Source organism: Pleurodeles waltl, chromosome 3_1, assembly GCF_031143425.1.
Source record: "Pleurodeles waltl isolate 20211129_DDA chromosome 3_1, aPleWal1.hap1.20221129, whole genome shotgun sequence".
Classification (NCBI taxonomy): domain Eukaryota; kingdom Metazoa; phylum Chordata; class Amphibia; order Caudata; family Salamandridae; genus Pleurodeles; species Pleurodeles waltl.
Window position 1 is genome coordinate 375,977,845 of NC_090440.1, and position 22,331 is coordinate 376,000,175.

The 22,331-nt window shown below is 46.9% G+C and overlaps 1 protein-coding gene across 2 annotated transcripts in view; it reads right to left on the reverse strand.

Annotated features, from left to right (window-relative positions):
- The window catches only part of BTBD1 (BTB domain containing 1), a 208,945-nt gene that overhangs the window by 52,993 nt on the left and 133,621 nt on the right, over positions 1-22,331 (reverse strand). The window lies entirely within an intron of this gene.

A 22,331-nucleotide genomic window follows, 5' to 3' on the forward strand; every position in this document is an offset into this window, starting at 1 on the left:
AATAGTTTACACACTGCCTCAGGTCAAGCCTGACTGCTCTGTACCAAGCTCTTGGAGGGTGAGCACAGGCTAACCTAGGGTCTGTTTGTGAGCTACCCTGACTAGGATTGTAGTTCCTGCTTGTACAGCATGCATTACTCTGCCAACCAAAAACCCAATTTCTAACAGCTAGGTTTTAACTTTTTAGGTTGAGCAAGATTATCCTCAGAGATAGATTCTCAAACCAAGGTTTGTGTTAGTGTTTATAAGCTGATGGTATTAAAGTATTTGAAAGCCTTGCCTCCATGTAGATAAAGTTCTGCACATTTCTGAGACACTTCTTGTGTGGACTCTTTTGCTTTTATTTGGTGGGTATCCTACACTGTAATCTACAGATGGACCAGGCTTCTCCAACAATTTTGGCTGTGAAGGCCTATGCTCCTCCTTATCCGCATCAATTAACATGAATGAATTACTAAGTCTTCCCTGGTTTTGGAATCTTCTTACTTAGACTCCTCTTCAAAGACTTCTTGCGAGGATCTGTGTCATGATGTAATCAGTCCAATTTTGTTTTCTTATGGTCATTTTGCACTGATTTCCTTCCTTACATACTCAACTTAATTCATCAAAGTCCATGATCAAACAGCAGCTGCAAACGGCATGCATGTCCTTTCAAGGAACAAAAAGTGCTACACTGGAACCACAACTTCACCAAGGTGATGTAAAATATCCCAAACTCAAATCTAAGCTGGAGTGCATGCCCCATGGCGTTGTAGGCTTTAGAATTGCAGCACACTGTCATTTGAGTCATATTTTAAGCCGAAAAACAAAGATTTTAGCAAAGCAAGTCTTTTTTTCTAACTCCAACAAGACATGGAAGGCATGTGCACAGCACATGAATCAATTAAAAAAAGCATGCAGCAAACCTTTATAAGGAACATTTGTAAAACACAGATATCACTCTTCTTTAGACACCAATTGTTCATCGTTTAAGAGACACCCATTAACAAAACAGTTTAGGTGATACATTATTGAGCCTTAAGGGCTCTCTTGTGATATTTTTTGTCGTAATATACATCACAATTAAGATTCCACAGGTCTCTTGATCTTTGTAGGCCTTTCAATATTGCAAAGTCTTATTATGGATCCGAGCATCGCTCGAAATATCTGAATCATGTCCTGAATGTTCTGGATGCTCTGTCGAAGAGGGAATGATTGAAGTAGGATGGTGAATATGGGGGATTGTGCTTATCAATGAAAAATCTCATGTTGAACTTTAGAGATGTAGTAATTTGTAGGTGGCGGAACACTACCTTCAGGAAATCAGCTTTAAAGAGCTAGTTGCCGAGGTAGAGGAGTACAGCCACCAAGAACCTCCTGAGATGAGCAGTCACCGCTGCCATTGACTTTGTGAAGACTTGCGGTGCTAATGTGAATCCAATGCAAACTGGTTGTGAATGGAATTCACCACAAACTACAAGTAATTCCTCTGCGAACACAAAATCGTTATATGAAAGTATGCGTCTGTAGGTCAAGAGACGCCATCCAGTCTTCTACATACCGCGCTAGTAAAACCAGAGCCAGGGACAGCATCCTGAACTTTTCCTTATGCAGGTACAGGTTCAGGGGCTTGAGGCCACAGTCTTTCTTGGGAAGCAGAAAGAACCGTGAATAGGACCCCTGCCCAATTTCCTACTGTGGCACCAAGTCCACCGCTCATTTCTGCAACAGCAGTGCCACCCCCTTTTGCAGGATGCACAGATGTCTTGGGAAAGGTGAGACAAGCTGGGTGGGAGTTGGAGAGGGGGATGGGGAGGATTGCTGGCAGATAAGTAGGCGGTACCCTTTCCAACAATCTACTGACCTCAATGTTACGAAGTAATCCTCCTCCAGTCCTGAAATGAAACAGACACTGTTCCTCCTACCCACTTAACATGCTTCTTCACAGTCAAACTACTGCTGCTTCCCAAGTGGTTCTGGGAGTAAGGGAAGGAGGAGGGGCTAGGGCTTAAGCTGCTGAGTGCGTAATTGACCCCCTACATCTGTATTGATGAAAGGGAAATTGTTGTCACTGTTGACCAGTTGGGAAGTATTAATGTTCTTTTGCTGGAAGCCTAAGAACCTGCAAAAGAAGCAAAAACGTACAGAAAATGTCTACAAACCAAGAGATCGGGCCGTAGCTCTGTCTTTCTTGAAGTACTCCAGCGTATCATCTGCCTTTTGACCAAAAAGTCTTTCACCATCAAAAGGTATGTCCTTAAGGATGTTTTGGGCATCTGAAGGGAATCCAGTCAAATAGTCAAATGAAGCCAAGAATGCTGCCTGGGAGCTTTGGATGTTTCACTATTCCAGCTCCGCAGGCAGCTGTGTCCAGGCCAGCCTTGATAATAAGGCATGATGCATCCTGGCCATCCTGGATACCTCTGAAACATGACCCTAGAAGTGTTTGGGGAGAGTGGAGACCACCAAGACCACCATGACCCAGACAGCATGGATGTAGCGCCCAAGTAAACAGGAAGCATTAAAGGAGCTTAAGGCATTAAAGTTGGTGACAAACACAGCAGTGATGAAGACTGCACTAGGGCCAGTGGCATTGTTGACAGGTGGCCAAATCTACATCTGTTTACTCTACAGGGAAGACGGAGCTGGAAATTACTTTAGACATCACTTGCTGACCTCATCAGAGGCTGCCCCCACCGTGCTGGAACCTCAGCTTCCAAACTGCCCTTTTGGACCTGCTTTGGTTCCCCCTCAATCTCAACATGTTTTTGGCTCTTCCTGGTTACACGCACTTGGTCCACCTACACAAATGAGGTATCATTTTTAACTGGAGACTGAGGGGAACGTTGGGTGGCAGGAAATTTGTCACGGTGAAGTGATCCCACACAGAAATGTGGGAAAAATGTGATTTTTTTTTTTTAGATAAATTAGAGGTTTGCTGAAGATTTTGGGTAAGAAAACATTGGAGGATCCACGCAATTCACACCTCCCTGGACTCTCGGGTGTCTAGTTTTCAGAAATATCTGGGTTTGGTAGGTTTCCCTAGATGGCTGCTGAGCCCAGGACCAAAAACACAGATGGCCCTCCACCCGCCCTGCAAAAATAGGTAGTTTTGTATTTGATAATTTTGATGTGTCCAGGTAGTGTTTTGGGGCATTTCTTTTTGCAGGCACTAGGCCTACCCACACAACTGAGGTAACATTTTTATCGAGAGAACGCTGGGTGGAAGGAAATTTGTGGCTCCTCTCAGATTCCAGAACTTTCTGTCACCGGAATGTGAGGAAAAAGTGTTTTTTTGGCCAAATTTTGAGGTTTGCAAAGGATTCTGGGTAACAGACCCTGGTGAGAGCCCCACAAGTTACTCCTTTAGATGTCTAGTTTTCAAAAATACGCAAGTTTGGTAGGTTTCCCTAGGTGCCGGTTGAGCTAGAGGCCAAAATCTACAGCTAGGCACTTTGCAAAAAACACGTCAGATTTGAATGTAAAAATGTGATGTGTCCATGTTGTGTTTCCTGTCGCGAGCATTAGGCCTACCCACGTAAGTGAAGTATTATTTTTATTGGGAGATTTGGGGGAACACAGAATAGCAAAACAAGTGTTATTGCCCCTTGTCTTTCTCTACATTTTTTCCTTCCAAATGTAAGACATTGTGTAAAAAAAGAAGTCTATTTGAGAAATGCCCTGTAATTCACATGCTAGTATGGGCACCCAGGAATTCAGAGATGTGCAAATAACCACTGCTTCTCAACACCTTATCTTGTGCCCATTTTGGAAAAATAAAGGTTTCCCTCATACCCATTTTTCACTCTTTATATTTCAGCAAATGAATTGCTGTATATCCGGAGTAGAATGAAAACCCACTGCAAGGTGCCGCTCATTTATTGGCTCTGGGTACCTAGTGTTCTTGATGAACCTACAAGCCCTATATATCCCCGCAACCAGAAGAGTCCAGCAGACGTAACGTTATATTGCTTTCAAAAATCTGACATTGCAGGAAAAAGTTACGGAGTAAAACATGGAGAAAAATGGCTGGGTTTTTTTCACCTCAATTTCAATATTTTTTTATTTCAGTTGTTATTTTCTGTAGGAAAACCTTGTAGGATCTACACAAATTACCCATTGCTGAATTCAGAATTTTGTCTATTTTTCAGAAATGTTTAGCTTTCCGGGATTCAGTAATGGTTTCACGCTCATTTCTGTCATTAATTGGAAGGAGGCTGAAAGCACAAAAAATAGTAAAAATAGCTAATGTTTTTCATGTTTGGTATAGGAACAACAGAGAAGCCTAAAGAACGGTTTAGTGTCTTCAATATCATGTGCTCTGGGGCCTTGATGCCCTGGGTGGACTCTAAACAGGAATTACGTAACTGGATGGATGGGAGGTGTGAAGGTGCGGTTATAAAGGTTATGGCCCAATGTGTGAGAAGAGCAATATAGTATTTTGAAGAATAAAGATGTCTGTTTCAGAGCTCCGTGTGTGATGTGTTCATTTACGTGCACCCTGGCTGGGGAAGACACTACAACTGGCAACGAGTGGGGGATACGTGTCCCAAAGAAACAAAGCTGCTCATGCGTGCATGTGCACTTCAAAATCGAGGCAAACCGGTCTGCGATTGGCATATGTGGAGTTGTAGTTCGACTCCAGCCCATACATGGCCTTCGAAGAAGTTGAAGGCCCTTCAGAGCACATTCAAAAAGCCTGCCAAAACCCGTTGGAAAGCTAAGAGAAGAAATATGGCACTGTGCCATAACACAGAGCATTCATCAATACAAAGCAAACGCTAAAGGCAGTGACAACCATGAATGAAAAAAAGAAACAACAAAAAAAAAAAAAGGAAAGAAAGAAAGAAAATGTTTTTTCCGACACAAACAATTAAAGTGCTATACATTCTCGAAAATCAGCTGTGACGACCAGTCCCAAGCAACGGGGGTTGTGTGGAGAGGCTGCCAGTCCTGTTCCACAAGATGAACAGCACGTTCCCCTCGGTGGCAAAAGAAGGAAGCGCGAAGTACGACATGGCTACATTCCTGAAGCCACACCTTGATTTGATACCGCAAAGAAAAAGAACATTGGTGCCAGGTGGACTACATGGATTGAAACATTTGATGACTTCATAGATGCGACAGGAGAAGAAGACAATAATAAAATCAGTAAATATTTGAAAAACCTTGCTGGTGATGGAGTGAAAGGAGGGCTAAAGAAAGTCTCACAGCTGATCCAACATCATACCAAAAGATAAAAGCAGCGCTGGATGCAAAGTTCAATCCGATGGTGAATGTCGACAACGAAAGGCAGATCTTCAACTAAACATGACAACAAGGTGGTGAAACAATGATGAATTTGTTGAGAGACTTGATGTACTACTCAAATACTTTAAGTTCTGTGACTTTAATGATGAAGAAGCCATGCGCCTCCAAGTCACTGATAGCTGCCGTTCAGATTCCTTCAGAAGATGCATGGTGAGACAGCCACTTAGTTTGGAGAAAATACTAATGGTTGCAAGGGCAAAAGAACGAGCAGATCAACAAGCTGCTGTTCTGGAAGCAGAAAAGTGCATAATGAATCTGCATTGATTGTGAAAAGCAAGGAAAAGCACAAAACAGATGCATACAAGTCGACGTCTCCGAAGAAGAAGATTTTATGCTTTTGATGTGGGTTTTCATTTCCCCATTAAGGTAAATATCTAGCCACAGGACAGACGTGCAGGCTTCATAATGGTCTGCAAAGCCAAAGAGAAAAGAAATGCAGCACAGCGAGAAGAGAAAATAGCCGCCAGAATGTTCCAGAAACATTCTTGTCACGCCCACGCGGCCAAAAGGGAACATCAGTTATGACAATTGGAAACCAAGCACAGTCGATCATCGTCAAGTTCATCATAAAAAGGCTCTTCAACATTATCAAATAGTAGTGAAGAAGATGGATGAGCGCTCATGTTATTGACTAAGGAACGACATGCACACGTAGGGTTAGCTGCTTGCAAAGAAGATCAAAAGTTAAAAAAAACGAAGCGACAAAATTCATTTGGACATTATCCTAAAATCACACTAAATGTGAATGGTTGCGCCATAACCTTCATTATAGACAGTGGTGCATTCATTAACTTATTGCCAGTAGAAAACAACTTGTCTCCTGTGCCACGCCTTACTCCAGCAAACATGAAGGTATACATGTGGGCTGCTTTACAACCGTTACAGAGTTAAGGGTCATTTACAGCAACTTTGCAACACAAAACTTAGTCAGTACAAGTGCCAATCCATGTCCTTCAGGAAACTTCATCCTGTGCATGCTTGCATAGCTATGGCACTGCTGCTGCCATGCCACTGATCGCTCTCAAAAACAAAGTTGATGCTCAGGCTGAAACTGTGAGTCAATTACCATCATTGTTTCATGGCCAGGGAAGACTCAAAAAGATGAAAGTGCAACGTCATATTAACGAGGACATTAGCCCAATTGCCCAATAGCAATGCAGCATCACTTTTCACCTACAAGCAGCTGTTGAGAAATAACTAGAAACACTGTGGAAACATATTATTGAATGTGGTGCGCATTTCTTATTCGCTAGGCCAGCAAAGCAATCAAGAGAGAAAGATATCCTGGTCTCCCCATAGCAGACATGATCATGAAGTTGAACGGAGTGAAAGTCTTTTCCTGTCTTGACCTGAACAAAGGGTATCAACAGCTCGAGCTGGAAGAGAACTGTAAGTACATTACTTCTTTTTCGATTCATGTTGGTTTGTTCCAATAGAAAAGACTGAGCAGTGGAGTATCTACGGCTGTGAAGAAATTTCAGGATGTTATTCGCTGAATTATCCAACCTGTTACGAATGTTTTCAATTACAGTGATGACATACTGGTATCTGGGGAAATACAAAAGGAGCGTGACAAGGCTCTTACGCCAGTTTGTCAATTACTTGCTGATGCAGGTCTCACTCTGGATGCAGAAATGTGTGAGTTTCACAAAACAAAACTTAAATTATTTGAGAACATATTCTCTGATGGAGGAATGACTCATGATCTGGATAAGGTGCAAGCACTGTCATCTACCTGCCCGCCACAAGATGTAACCATGCTATGATTCTTCTTGGGCATGGCCAATTACTGCTCAAGGTACATTCACAACTTTGCTAAAGTGAGGGCTCCATTGAGAGAATGTCCCGTTTCAATGGTCTCCTGCATGCGAACGCAGTTTCAAATAAAAGACATGCGATTGAGAATGCAGCTGAAATGGCCTATTTTGACCCCAAATTACATAAGGAGATCACAGTAGATGCGAGCCTGGTGGGGCTGGGGCAATCCTTGCTTAACACAATGGCCATCCGAATGCACAGAGACACAATGTGGCCTATGCCAGTACAAGCCTGTCTGAAACAGAACCTGCCTACTCTCAGCCGGAGGAGAGTCTGGCTGTAGTGTGGGCCTGCAATCATTTTCATGTGCTTCTATATGGGAAATGTTTCACTATCATCACCGACCACCAGGTGTTTCTCACTAGCTTTGGAAACCCAAAAGCTAAAATGCCTCCTCTCATCGAAAGGTGGGTGTTGCGACTGCAAGAGTATGACGCAGACTACCTGGCATAGGTGCAGCAACATCGCCACAGTTCAACATCCAAAGAGTATCTGAATTTCATTGTGAGGTTCAGCATGCCAGCAGTTCTATCCAGTGAGCAGGATTTTATTGCTACCAAAGCAGATAAGGTTATGTTCACCCTCACAAACCTCACTGCAACGCAATCTTGGAAGGCAAGTGTTCAACCTTTTGCTGATAATGTTGAATTCCAAAAGTCCCAAAATTTACAGGATGAGCTATCCGTCACTCAGGAGGGTATCATATTCAGAGGCTTGAGCATCCTCATACTTGAGAGCCTGAGGCAGCAATTCATCAAGCTAGCCCATGAAGGGCATTGTGGCACTGTAGCCACCAAAAGAGCCCTAAGAGATTGAGTGTTGTTCCCTCACCTAGACGAAGAAGTTGCAAAAGAGCTGAAAGCATGCCATCTTTGTAACTGTTTATCCCCAAGGTAATGCAGCATCCAGTGACACCCTGCGCATGCCTCGGAGAAAGTGGCAGGGGATTTCTTTGGGCCTCTGGAAAATGGACATTGTCTCATGGCAGTAATTGATGACTACTCGTGTTTTCCTTTGGTGGAAGGCTTATCATCGACAACCCATGATAAAGCCATTGAGTGACTTGATCACATCTGTGGAGTGTGGGGCATCCCCACTATTCTCATATCTGACAATGGCTCGCCTTTCAAAAGCGAAGAATTTCAAAGAGTTTCTTGATGGACTCAGTGTTAAAGCCAAAAGACTACACCTCTCTGGCCCGAAGCCAATGGTGTTGTTAAACAATTTATGTGCACCATCGAACAGGGGAATTCAGCGAGCATCGATGGAAGGAATCAATCTAAAACAAGCCCTGTGCCCAGCACTTCGAGTCTATCAATCAACTCCTCACTACACAACTGGTGAGAGCCCTGCCACCTTTCTGTTTGAAAGAGCCATCAGAACCAAAATACCACAATGGACATCGAGCAGATCAGTGAATGCTGCTAAGGTTTCTGTTCCGGACACGTCTCAAAAGTGCAAAATGAAAGCACCGATGTGCCCAGGAAACAGTCTTTGAGAAAGGGTACTTGGTACTGGTCAAACAGAAACCAAAGCATAAAACCAACGCTCCATTTGCTGTTGACCGTTTCAGGACCGTGACGTGCAAAGGACACATGGTCCCAACGCATCATCCCAGAAAATCTATCACACAGGACTCATCACATTTTAAACATTTACCTCTGTGTCCATCAGCTCCTGAAGCCGCAAGTGAGGGGACCATGCCTGAATGTCCAGTTTGCACACCTGAGCCTATGCCCCTGATGCATGATGATGGTGCATCTCAACTACCTCATACCACCCGATCTGGCAGGCCAGTGCAACCTAATGTTGTTTGTAATTTTTTATTGAACAAGGAGGGGGAAGATATAGGCCCTCATTATGACATTGGCGCCGCACTGACAGCCGCCAACTTACCGCCGCACTGGCGAATATCCGTTCACCATATTATGACACACACACACCAATCCGACAGAATACAGCCACATACACAAATCCGCCAGACCAAAAGTCAGTAATAAACTGGCAGTCCCAAAACCCACACCGTTACGCCAACAGAACAACGCCCATCACACTATGACCCACAAATCTCCATGGCAGACATTCAACGGCAGTAAACCATTGGCGGTACATACCGCCGCGCTCACAATGGACACCCACATACAAAACAACACAATGGACAATTCAAACAACACACACCTGACCCCCATACACACCCACACCACTATAAAACACTCACCCACATTATTCACAACCCTTTACCAACAACTATTGCCACCACGCGACTGAGAAGAGCACAGAGACAACTAGACACACACACCACTCACACCCAAATACCCCTTGTGCACTCCACATCACACACCTCACCACATTACCCAACACACCCTCACCAACACACATCACACAACACCCATGGCACCACAAAGGCACCCCCATTTCACTGAGGAGGAGTTAAGGCTCATGGTGGAGGAAATCTTCAGGGTAGAGCCACAGCTCTTTGGAGCACAGGTGCAGCAGATATTAATAGCAAGGAAGATGGAGCTATGGTGGAGAATCCTGGACAGGGTCAATGAGGTGGACAGCATCCAAGAACAAGAGATGACATCAGGAAGAGGTGGAACGACCTACAGGGAAAGATGCGTTCCATTGGAGCAAGACACCAGCTCGCCATATAGAGACTGGCGGTGGACCCCCACCTCCTTCCTCACAAAGCAAGTCTTGGCATTACTGAAAACTGAGGGATTCGCCGGAGTTGGAGGAGGACTGGACACTGGTAAGACTACTTTTAACAATTATCACCCCCCATACCTGCATGCCATCAAACACCCTCACCACTCCACCACATCCCACACACTCCACCATCACATCTCACTAATCCCAATGCCAAGCCCTGCATGCTGTACCAATGCATGGACACCCCTCCCAGCCCTGCATGGACACTCATCACCAACGCATTCACAGCATAGGGCAAGTAACATAACCACAATACACCAACATACACAAGCAAAAGCTGGCAGAGGAACAGCAACCATAGAGGGAAAACTACAGGAGTACAAATGTCAGACACCTGAAGCATAATACATCATTTACATCCCCACAGGTACCCCAGCCAATCTCACTGGAAAGGAGGTGCCACCACTATCCAGTCCCCCAATAGAAGAGGCCCACAGTGATGACAGTAACTCTGGACTTTAGGATCTGGATGATCTACCTGGCCCATCAGGGACCACTGGACAGCTGGTCACCTAAGCCCACTCACAGACCACCACAGAGCCTCCCCCATCAGGATCCAACACCACAGCACCCACCCAGGGTACCCACACCTCTATCCCCAGGACACGTCAATCAGCAGTGTGCCCATCTGTACAGGGATCCCAGGCCACACCTCGCACACAAGACAATTAGGGAACTGGGGTCAGTGGCAGTGGGCACACCGTTCAGGGGACAGAGGCAAGGGCCAACAGGGGCACTGGGAGGACTGCTGTGCGCCGGGGGGAGGACAGGAAAAGGGAACCGACTCTCCAGGAAGCACACTCTGAGATATTGGGAGCCTACCAACATTCCCAGGACATGATAGGCCTGATCCTAGACAACGTGCAGGAGAACAGGCGGCTGCAGGAGGGGTAAGTATCAGGGGATCAGGGAGGACGTCAGGCCATTAACAACATCCTGATCTCCATAGCAGGGCTGCTGGCAGACATGGCCAACATCATGAGGGAGGCAAGATCACACCAGCGAGCCCCTACCACTAGCCAGTCATCTGAACAGCCCTCCACTTCCGCTAGTGGCCAGGAGGCCCCACCACAGGACTCAAGCCACCAGCACCCCTCCCCCTGCAGAAGGTGAACCACCCCGTAAACGTTCCCTGCAAACCAGACAGAAGCCAGAGACACTTGCCAATACCACTGCCAGGAAATGAGACTCTCCTGATTGTCCTCCATGTGCCCCACTCAGTCACCTTGTCCACCTTTAACTGCCATTGCTCCCCTTCCTATGTCCCCTTGTGTGAGAAAGTAGCCTCTTTCTAGCCTTGTTACCCCCACTTTTGGCCTGTTTGTGAGTGTATGTCAGGGTGTTTTCACTGTCTCACTGGGATCCTGCTAGCCAGGGCCCAGTGCTCATAGTGAAAACCCTATGTTTTCAGTATGTTTGTTATGTGTCACTGGGACCCTGCTAGTCAGGACCCCAGTGCTCATAAGTTTGTGACCTATAGGTATGTGTTCCCTGTGTGATGCCTAACTGTCTCACTGAGGCTCTGCTAACCAGAACCTCAGTGGTTATGCTCTCTCTTTACAAATTGTCACTAACAGGCTAGTGACCAATTTCACCAATTTACATTGGCATACTGGAACACCCTTATAATTCCCTAGTATATGGTACTGAGGTACCCAGGGTATTGGGGTTCCAGGAGATCCCTACGGGCTGCAGCATTTATTTTGCCACCCATAGGGAGCTCTGACAATTCTTACACAGGCCTGCCACTGCAGCCTGAGAGAAATAACGTCCACGTTATTTCACAGCCATTTTACACTGCACTTAAGTAACTTATAAGTCACCTATATGTCTAACATTTACCTGGTAAAGGTTGGGTGCTAAGTTACTTAGTGTGTAGGCACCCTGGCACTAGCCAAGGTGCCCCCACATTGTTCAGGGCCAATTCCCCGGACTTTGTGAGTGCGGGGACACCATTACACGCGTGCACTACATATAGGTCACTACCTATGTGTAGCTTCACAATGGTAACTCCGAATATGGCCATGTAACATGTCTATGATCATGGAATTGCCCCCTCTATGCCATCCTGGCATTGTTGGCACAATCCCATGATCCCACGGGTCTGTAGCACAGACCCGGGTACTGCCAAACTGCCTTTTCAGGGGTTTCACTGCAGCTGCTGCTGCCAACCCCTCAGACAGGTTTCTGCCCTCCTGGGGTCCAGCCAGGCTTGGCCCAGGAAGGCAGAACAAAGGACTTCCTCAGAGAGAGGGTGTTACACCCTCTCCCTTTGGAAAATGGTGTGAAGGCAGGGGAGGAGTAGCCTCCCCCAGCCTCTGGAAATGCTTTCATGGGCACACATGGTGCCCATTTCTGCATAAGCCAGTCTACACCGGTTCAGGGACCCCCTCAGCTCTGCTCTGGCGCGAAACTGGACAAAGGAAAGGGGAGTGACCACTCCCCTGACCTGCACCTCCCCTGGGAGGTGCCCAGAGCTCCTCCAGTGTGCTCCAGACCTCTGCCATCTTGGAAGCAGGTGCTGCTGGCACACTGGACTGCTCTGAGTGGCCAGTGCCAGCAGGTGACGTCAGAGACTCCTTCTGATAGGCTCCTTCAGGTGTTGCTAGCCTATCTTCTCTCCTAAGTAGCCAAACCCTCTTTTCTGGCTATTTAGGGTCTCTGTCTTTGGGAATTCCTCAGATAACGAATGCAAGAGCTCATCCGAGTTCCTCTGCATCTCTCTCTTCACCTTCTGCCAAGGAATCGACTGCTGACCGCGCTGGAAGCCTGCAAAACTGCTACAAAGTAGCGAAGACGACTACTGCAACTCTTTAACGCTGATCCTGCCGCCTTCTCGACTGCTTTCCTGGTGGTGCATGCTGTGGGGGTAGTCTGCCTCCTCTCTGCACTAGAAGCTCCGAAGAAATCTCCCGTGGGTCGACGGAATCGTCCCCCTGCAACCGCAGGCACCAAAGAACTGCATCACCCGTACCCTGGGTCTCCTCTCAGCACAACGAGCGAGGTCCCTTGAATCCAGCAACTCTGTCCAAGTGACTCCCACAGTCCAGTGACTCTTCAGTCCAAGTTTGGTGGAGGTAAGTCCTTGCCTCCCCACGCCAGACTGCATTGCTGGGAACCGCGACTTTTGCAGCTACTCCGGCCTCTGTGCACTTCCGGCGGAAATCCTTTGTGCACAGCCAAGCCTGGGTCCACGGCACTCTAACCTGCATTGCACGACCTTCTAAGTTGTCCTCCGGCGACGTGGGACTCCTTTGTGCGACTTCGGGTGAGCACTGTTTCACTCCACTTCGTAGTGCCTGTTCCGGCACTTCTGCGGGTGCTGCCTGCTTCTGAGAGGGCTCCTTGTCTTGCTCGACGCCCCCTCTGTCCCCAGACGCAATTGGCGACATCCTAGTCCCTCATGGGCCACAGCAGCATCCAAAAACCCTAACCGCACGACTTGCAGCTAGCAAGGCTTGTTTGCGGTCTTTCTTCAGGAAAACACTTCTGCACGACTCTCCATGGCGTGGGGCATCCATCCTCCAAAGGGGAAGTCTCTAGCCCTTGTCGTTCCCGCAGAATCTTCAGCTTCTACAGTCCAGTAGCAGCTTCTTTGCACCCACAGCTGGCATTTCCTGGGCATCTGCCCATCTCCGACTTGCTTGTGACTTTTGGACTTGGTCCCCTTGTTCCACAGGTACCCTCGTTTGGAAATCCATTGTTGTTGCATTGCTGATTTGTGTCTTTCCTGCAGAATTCCCCTATCACGACTTCTGTGCTCTTTGGGGAACTTTAGTGCACTTTGCACTCACTTTTCAGGGTCTTGGGGTGGGCTATTTTTCTAACCCTAGCTGTTTTCTTACAGTCCCAGCGACCCTCTACAAGGTCACATAGGTTTGGGGTCCATTCGTGGTTCGCATTCCACTTTTGGAGTATATGGTTTGTGTTGCCCCTATCCCTATGTGTCCCCATTGCATCCTATTGTAACTATACATTGTTTGCACTGTTTTCTAATACTATACTGCATATTTTTGATATTGTGTACATATATCTTGTGTATATTTACTATCCTCATACTGACGGTACTCACTGAGATACTTTTGGCATATTGTCATAAAAATAAAGTACCTTTATTTTTAGTATATCTGTGTATTGTGTTTTCTTATGATATTGTGCATATGACACTAGTGGTACTGTAGGAGCTTCACTCGTCTCCTAGTTCAGCCTAAGCTGCTCTGCTAAGCTACCATTATCTATCAGCCTAAGCTGCTAGACACCCTATACACTAATAAGGGATACCTGGGCCTGGTGCAAGGTGTAAGTACCCCTTGGTACTCACTACAAGCCAGTCCAGCCTCCTACACCTTGGACAATGCACCTGTGCTACAAATTGACTAGAACTATACCCTGGACTTTCCTCCATCATCACCCCATTCCATTGCACTTTCCCCTCTATATATTAGCACAACAATAAACACCCTTGGATAAAATTCGACTACTAGTATTTCATGTATTGCAAATTTGTATTGATTGAAACAGCTACAACCATTGCAAATGAACTGTAAGTAGTATGAGCATAGAATTAATGACCTGTCGCTGGCTGTTGTGATCACACCAGGGGAATGTTGTCTTATCACCAACATCTGCAAAATGAATATCGATAGGTAACAGTAAGTAGGGCAAAGAAGTGGGTAATGCCAGCATGCCAATGCCAATGCCACACAGAATACACCAATACCCATAGAAATGTGAAGTTGCACAGTCTCACCTGTGTGTCATTCGAAGTACTGACGGATCACTGATGTTCTGTTGTCCACATCCTCATCCTCTGCCTCCTCATCCTCACTGTCCTCAGGGTCCACTGCTGCCACAGGGACATCTCTAGTCTCCTCCTCCTGTAGAAAAGGTACATGCAGTCTGAGGGCCACGTTGTGCAACATGCAGTATGCCACTACTATCTTGCAGACATTCTTGGGTGAGTAGCACAGGAATCCACCTGTCAGATGGAGGCACCTGACCCTGGCCTTCAGGAGACCAAAGGTCCTTTCAATAATCCTTCTGGTTCTCCCATGTGCCTCATTATAACGTTCTTCAGCCCTTGTCCTGGCATGCCTCACAGGGGTCTGCAGCCATGATAGGTTTGGGCAACCAGAGTCACCTGCAAATATTGAGGGACAACATTTAACCACACACTATCCTATATGGCCAACACCATAGGCATACACCAACATATACTGGGTGGGAACCAGGGCTCACCTTTTAGCTACACCCTGTGCCTCTGTAGTTGGGACATCACATTTGGGATGCTGCTATTCCTCGGAACAAAGGCATCATGCACTGACCCAGAATACTTAGCATTGACGTGGGAGATGTACTGGTCTGCCAAGCATACCATCTGCACATTCATGGAGTGTAAACTCTTTAAATTCTTGAACAACTGTTCATTCTGGCGTGGGGGAGGGGTACAAATGCAATATAGATTCCGTCAATCGCCCCAATTATATTGGAGATATGTCCCATTGCATAAAACCCCGCCTTCACAGTGGCCAAATCCTCAAACTGGGGGAAAGCAATGTAGCTGCACATGTGTTTTATCAGGACAGACAAGACTCTTGCTAGCACGATTGAGAACATTGGCTGTGACAATCCTGCTGCCAAGCCCACTGTCACTTGGAAAGAACCAGTTGCCAGGAAATGCAGCACTGAAAGAACCTGCACAAGAGGGGGGATCCCAGTGGGATGACGGATAGCTGATATCAGGTCAGGTTCCAACTGGGAAGACAGCTCTGTGATTGTGGCCCTGCCCAGTCTATAGAGAGTATTCTGTGCCTGTCCTCCAGTGTAGCCAAGTCCACCAGGGGCCTGTACACGGGGGTATGTTGCCATCTCCTATTCACCCCAGCGGTAGGTATCTAAGGGACACAAGTGAGTAGGCTCTCACAAACTGAACAATGGAGCCACAACAGCAGACCACATCGTGCAAACATGTTATGGGACAGTGTAATTTAAAAAGCATGTGCCTATTGATCCTGTGACACAGCAATTATCGATAGGCATGTTTATCCTCCCTGAAATGGCGACCACCTGCCCTATGTGGAGGGACAGGTGGAAGTGAGGTAATGCCGCCGATGTTGTGCGCTGTGGCGGTAGGCGGTCGTGAACTGACGTGCAATTCCTCATTGGTTAATATTGGGCCCTATGGGGGTACAGTGACCAATGGGGATCTACACCGGCAGCGACGGTATGCGCCGCCGCGGACGTGACCGCCATTTTCTACATGATTCCTCACTTGTTTCCTGACCTACCATAGGAGAGGACCTACAAAGCATGTGCTGCTGTGATCTGTGTCTGGAACCCACCATGGCCCGTGTGACCGGGGAAAGGGCCCCAGCATTCACTTCTGAGGAATTGGAGCGACTGGACCCCAGTACAGACAGCTGTATGGGCCTCCAGACCAATAGGTGAGTACACCGTGTGCGCAATGTGTGTGGCATGAATGCATGGAGTTGTGTGTGAAGGCATCATGTAAGGGGTGTGGGGGGATGTACTCTTGGTAGTGTACAAGTTGTGGGTTGGGCTATGTGTGTGTCAGTGGTGATGCAAACAGGAATGTTGGGCCATATGTGTGACAGGCTGGACTGTTTGTCTAATGGTGTTCTCCTGTGTTTATTGCCTCTGCAGGTCAGCGCCCATCAAAAGAAGGGAATATGGCGTGCCATCGTCAAGGAGGTGCGGACCCTGGGGGTCTATGGCAGGCGGAACACCCACTGTTGGAAAAGGTGGGACGACCTGAGACGCTGGGCACGGAAGGCCGCGGAGACCCAGCTGGGGATGGCCTACCAACCAGGAAGGGGTGCCCGTCGGACCCTCACCCCCCGGTGACCCGCATAGTGGCGGTGGCCTACCCTGAGCTAGATGGGCACTTGCGGGCATCAGAGCAACCACAAGGGAGTGAGTGCAGTGGCTATCATTACAACTTACGGCTGGTGGGGTGGTGTCCGGGTGGTGGTTGTGTGTCCTTGGGTGCCACTAGGCTAGGCCAGACATAGCAGCGTAGGTCCTATGGTGGCTAAGGGTTTGAATGTAAAATACTGCTTACCTAGCTTGTTAGTATTCACTTCTGGGCAGGGCTGCATGGTTCCCAGGTGTGCTGCAGTTGACGGTGTCTGCCCCTCCCCATTCCTTGGTGACTAGCCATTTCATTGCTAGTGCCATGCATAGAGAGTAGGCCTGTTCCGTGTGTGTAGGAGGCAATCTACGCCAGCGGAAGCTGTCAGCCAAACACCACCACCAGCATCTGTGACAGGGCCCCCACACCGCCAGCCGTGGTTGTGCAGCCATCACGGAGTACAGGGGCTGACCAGGAGCCTCCCCAACCACCACCACAGTGCAGCCATCACAGAGTGCAGGGGCTGACCAGGAGCCTCCCCCAACCACCACCTCAGTGTAGCCATCACCGCCAGCGGACGCCATGTAGTCCACCCTCCAGGGGCTACTGTGCGGGCTGCCCCCTCCAGAACCAGTGGGCATGTCAACCACTTGAGAGACTGTGGCCTTGCACTCCCCAGGACAAAGCACAGGGCATGTTGCCCCCTCCAGAACCAGTGGGCAAGACACCCACTTGGGAGACTGTGGCCTTGCACTCCCTGGGACAAAGCACAGGGCATGTTGCCCCCTCCAGAACCAGTGGGCAAGACACCCACTTGGGAGACTGTGGCCTTGCACTCCCTGGGACAAAGCACAGGGCATGTTGCCTCCTCCAGAACCAGTGGGCAGGACACCCACTTGAGAGACCATGGCCTTGCACGCCCCAGGACAATGCACAGGGCATGTTGCCCCCTCCAGACCAGTGGGCTTGTTCCTGCATCCGGCTGAGGTGCCTCCCCCTGAGGTGCCTGCCTACTTGACAATTGATGCCCCTGCAGTGTTCCATCAGGATTGGTGCAGGATTCGAGTTGGGCCTTGGACTGTAGCCATATGGGCCCTTTGAGCTATGGACTGGGCAGTGTCCCTTTTTTTTATACAAGTGTACATATCCGTTTCATGGCCAAATTGGATTATTGTTTTATTTTGTTGAACTGATTACAATCACTTTCATCAATTACTGTTGTCCTTGCATTATTCTGCAAATTTTCGGGGTCTGATTGTTTTTGTAATGCGGTTTGTTGTGTGTATGGTGTATGTGTGTGAGGTGTGTGTTGTGCGTGTGTGTGTCACTCTCGTTTTCCTCCCACCTTCCCTTGTGTGCTAGGCGGCTGAACTCGCTGTCGTCTTCGCCGGCGTTGGTGTTCCAGGTGGAGCATCGGGAAGACTTGCAGTTCGGGTTTCTTGGCGGCGTGGTTCTTCCCTGTGTCTCCAATGGTGAGTCCTTTGACTTTTGTGCTCTGTTTCTGCCAGGCTTTTGATGGCATTGGTACTGCCCCGGAAAAGTTGGCGGTTTCATGTGTCAAAATATGGTGAGCAGTATTTTGTCTTCCGCCTGGCTGTAGGCGGTTACCGCCGCGGTGACTGTTGTTTCCGCCCTGGCAGTCGTGTGGTACATTGGCTGCCTATGGGAGATATCACCACCATGATCATAATTTGGTGGTAATTACTGCCAGTCTGTTGCCGGTGTTACCGCCACTCTATCACCCAACGCCAGGGTTGTAATGAGGGCCATAGTTTCAGTGATATCATGCATCCTTAGACAAAGATTACGGAATTGGATGGGAGGTGTCAGGGTGTGGTGATAAAAGTTATGATGCAATGCAGTAGAGAAACGCAATAGTATGTTAATAAATAAAGACCTCTGTTACAGAGCTCCGTGTGTGGTATGTTCATTTACATGCTTCCGGGCTGGGGAGGACGCAACAGACAGCACAACCAAATGTAGAATCCTATGGAATGTTTTATAAACAGTAGATGGGATATTCCTCCTGAAGTGGATATGAAGTGAAATGAGCAAATGTAACTATAACTGAGCAAGTGTGTGAAGATGTAATGCTGGTCTTTGGGAGAGGGTCATTTGTATGTGGGCTATGCTTAGAAGACTATGTAACTAACTTTAACATCTGTGTTTGATGCGTGGTGAGCCATAATGAAAATGTCACTTACCCAGTGTACATCTGTTCGTGGCATCGGTCGCTGTAGATTCGCATGTTTTGAATAGCTCGCCATCTGGTGTTGGGTCGGAGTGTTACAAGTTGTTTTTCTTCGAAGAAGTCTTTCGAGTCACGGGACCGAGTGACTCCTCCTTTTGTCTCCATTGCGCATGGGCGTCGACTCCATCTTCGATTGTTTTTCCCCGCAGAGGGTGAGGTAGGAGTTGAATTGTAGTAATAGTGCCCATGCAATGGAGTGACTAAGTATGTACCTATTTAAGGTTGAAATTATATATATACAAATAGTTGAAGGTAACTTCCGAACTGCTACAGGCTCCCGGGGAGGCGGGTGGGCACATGCGAATCTACAGCGACCGATGCCACGAACAGATGTACACTGGGTAAGTGACATTTTCAGTTCGATGGCATCTGTCGCTGTAGATACGCATGTTTTGCATAGACTAGTAAGCAGTTATCACCCCAAAAGCGGTGGCTCAGCCTGTAGGAGTGGAAGTAGTCTGAAACAATGTTCTTAATACGGCTTGACCTACTGTGGCTTGTTGTGCGGATAACACGTCTACACAGTAGTGCTTGGTGAATGTGTGAGGCGTAGACCATGTGGCTGCCTTACATATTTCTTGCATTGGGATGTTTCCTAGAAAGGCCATGGTAGCACCTTTCTTTCTGGTTGAGTGTGCCCTTGGTGTAATGGGCAGCTGTCGTTTAGCTTTAAGGTAGCAGATTTGGATGCATTTAACTATCCATCTGGCTATACCTTGTTTTGATATTGGGTTTCCTGCATGAGGTTTTTGGAATGCAATAAAATAATTGTTTAGTCTTTCTGATGTTCTTTGTTCTGTCAATGTAATACATTAATGCTCTTTTGACATCTAATGTATGTAGTGCCCTCTCAACTACGGAATCTGGCTGTGGAAAGAACACTGGAAGTTCCACTGTTTGATTTAGATGGAACGGTGAAATAACCTTTGGTAAAAATTTAGGATTAGTCCTTAGGACGACCTTATTCTTGTGTAGTTGTATAAAAGGTTCTTGTATTGTAAACGCCTGAATCTCGCTTACTCTTCTTAGGGAAGTAATGGCGATGAGAAATGCAACCTTCCAGGTTAGGAACTGTATTTCGCAGGAGTGCATGGGTTCAAAAGGTGGACCCATAAGTCTAGTTAGGACAACATTTAGGTTCCATGAAGGTACAGGTGGTGTTCTTGGTGGTATAATTCTCTTAAGGCCCTCCATGAATGCTTTAATGACTGGTATCCTATATAGGGAAGTTGAATAGGTAGTCTGCAGGTATGCAGATATTGCTGCAAGGTGTATTTTAATGGAAGAGAAAGCTAGGTTAGATTTTTGTAAGTGAAGCAAGTAACCTACTACATCCTTCGGAGTTGCGTGTAGTGTTTGGATCTTATTAGTATGGCAGTAGCAGACAAACCTCTTCCATTTACTTGCATAGCAGTGCCTAGTGGATGGCCTTCTGGCTTGCTTTATGACTTCCATACACTCTTGGGTAAGTTGTAAGTGTCCGAATTCTAGGATTTCAGGAGCCAGATTGCTAGATTCCGCGATGCTGGATTTGGGTGTCTGATCTGTTGGTTGTGTTGTGTTAACAGATCCGGCCTGTTGGGCAATTTGATGTGGGGTACTACTGATAGGTCTAGCAGCGTTGTGTACCAGGGTTGCCTTGCCCAAGTTGGTGCTATTAATATGAGTTTGAGTTTGTTTTGACTGAGTTTGTTTACCAGATAAGGAAGGAGAGGGAGAGGAGGAAAAGCGTAGGCAAATATCCCTGACCAGTTCATCCATAGGGCATTGCCCTGGGACTGCCTGTGTGGGTATCTGGATGCGAAGTTTTGGCATTTTGCGTTCTCTTTTGTCGCAAACAAGTCTATTTGAGGTGTTCCCCAGAGCTTGAAGTAAGTGTTCAGAGTTTGGGGGTGAATTTCCCATTCGTGGACCTGTTGGTGATCTCGAGAGAGATTGTCTGCGAGTTGATTCGGAATCCCTGGGATAAACTGTGCTATTAGGCGAATTTGGTTGTGAATTGCCCAATGCCATATTTTTTGTGCCAACAGGCTCAACTGCGTTGAGTGTGTCCCCCCTTGCTTGTTTAGATAATACATTGTTGTCATGTTGTCTGTTTTGACGAGAATGTATTTGTGAACTATTATTGGTTGGAAAGCCTTTAGTGCTTGAAAAACTGCTAGCAGTTCTAGGTGATTTATAGGCAGTTTTGATTGATGTACGTTCCATTGTCCTTGTATGCTGTGTTGATCGAGGTGTGCTCCCCACCCTGTCATGGAAGCATCTGTTGTTATTACGTAATGTGGCACTGGGTCTTGGAAAGGCCGCCCTTTGTTTAAATTTATATTGTCCCACCATAGAAGCGAGAGGTAAGTTTGGCGGTCTATTAACACCAGATCTAGAAGGTGACCCTGTGCTTGTGACCATTGTGATGCTAGGCACTGTTGTAAGGGCCTCATGTGCAGTCTTGCGTTCGGGACAATGGCTATGCATGAAGACATCATGCCTAGGAGTTGTAATATCATCTTTGCTTGTATCTTTTGTGTTGGATACATGCGTTGTATGATGTTGTTGAAATTTTGAATTCTTTGTGGACTTGGAGTGGCTACTCCTTTTGTTGTGTTTATTATGGCTCCTAGGTACTGTTGTACCTTGCACGGCAGGATGTTTGATTTTGAGAAGTTGACGGTGAACCCTAGTTTGTAAAGGGTTTGTATGATTTGATTTGTGTGGTGTGAGCACTTTGCTAACGAATGGGTCTTGATTAGCCAGTCGTCTAGATACGGGAATACATGTATTTGCTGCCTTCTGATGTGTGCAGCGACTACTGCTAGACATTTTGTAAAGACTCTTGGTGCTGTTGTTAAACCGAAAGGCAATACTTTGAATTGGTAATGTATTCCTTTGAATACAAACCTTAGGTATTTCCTGTGCGATGGATGTATTGGTATATGGAAATACGCGTCTTTGAGGTCTAAGGTCGTCATGTAGTCGTGTAGTTTCAGCAATGGTAACACTTCTTGTAGTGTGACCATGTGAAAGTGGTCTGATTTGATGTATGTGTTTACTATTCTGAGGTCTAGGATTGGTCTTAGCGTCTTGTCCTTCTTTGGTATTAAGAAGTACAGTGAATAAACTCCTGTGTTTATTTGTGTGCTTGGTACTAATTCGATTGCATTCTTTTGCAATAGTGCTTGAACTTCTGTCTCCAGGAGCTCGGAATGATGTTTTGATAAATTCTGTGCTCTTGGTGGTATGTTTGGAGGGAATTGTAGAAATTCTATGCAATAACCATGTTGGATAATTGCTAGAACCCAAGTGTCTGTAGTGATTTCCTGCCATGCTTTGTAATAATGACCTATTCTTCCCCCCACTGGTGTTGTGTGGAGGGGATGAGTGACATGTGAGTCA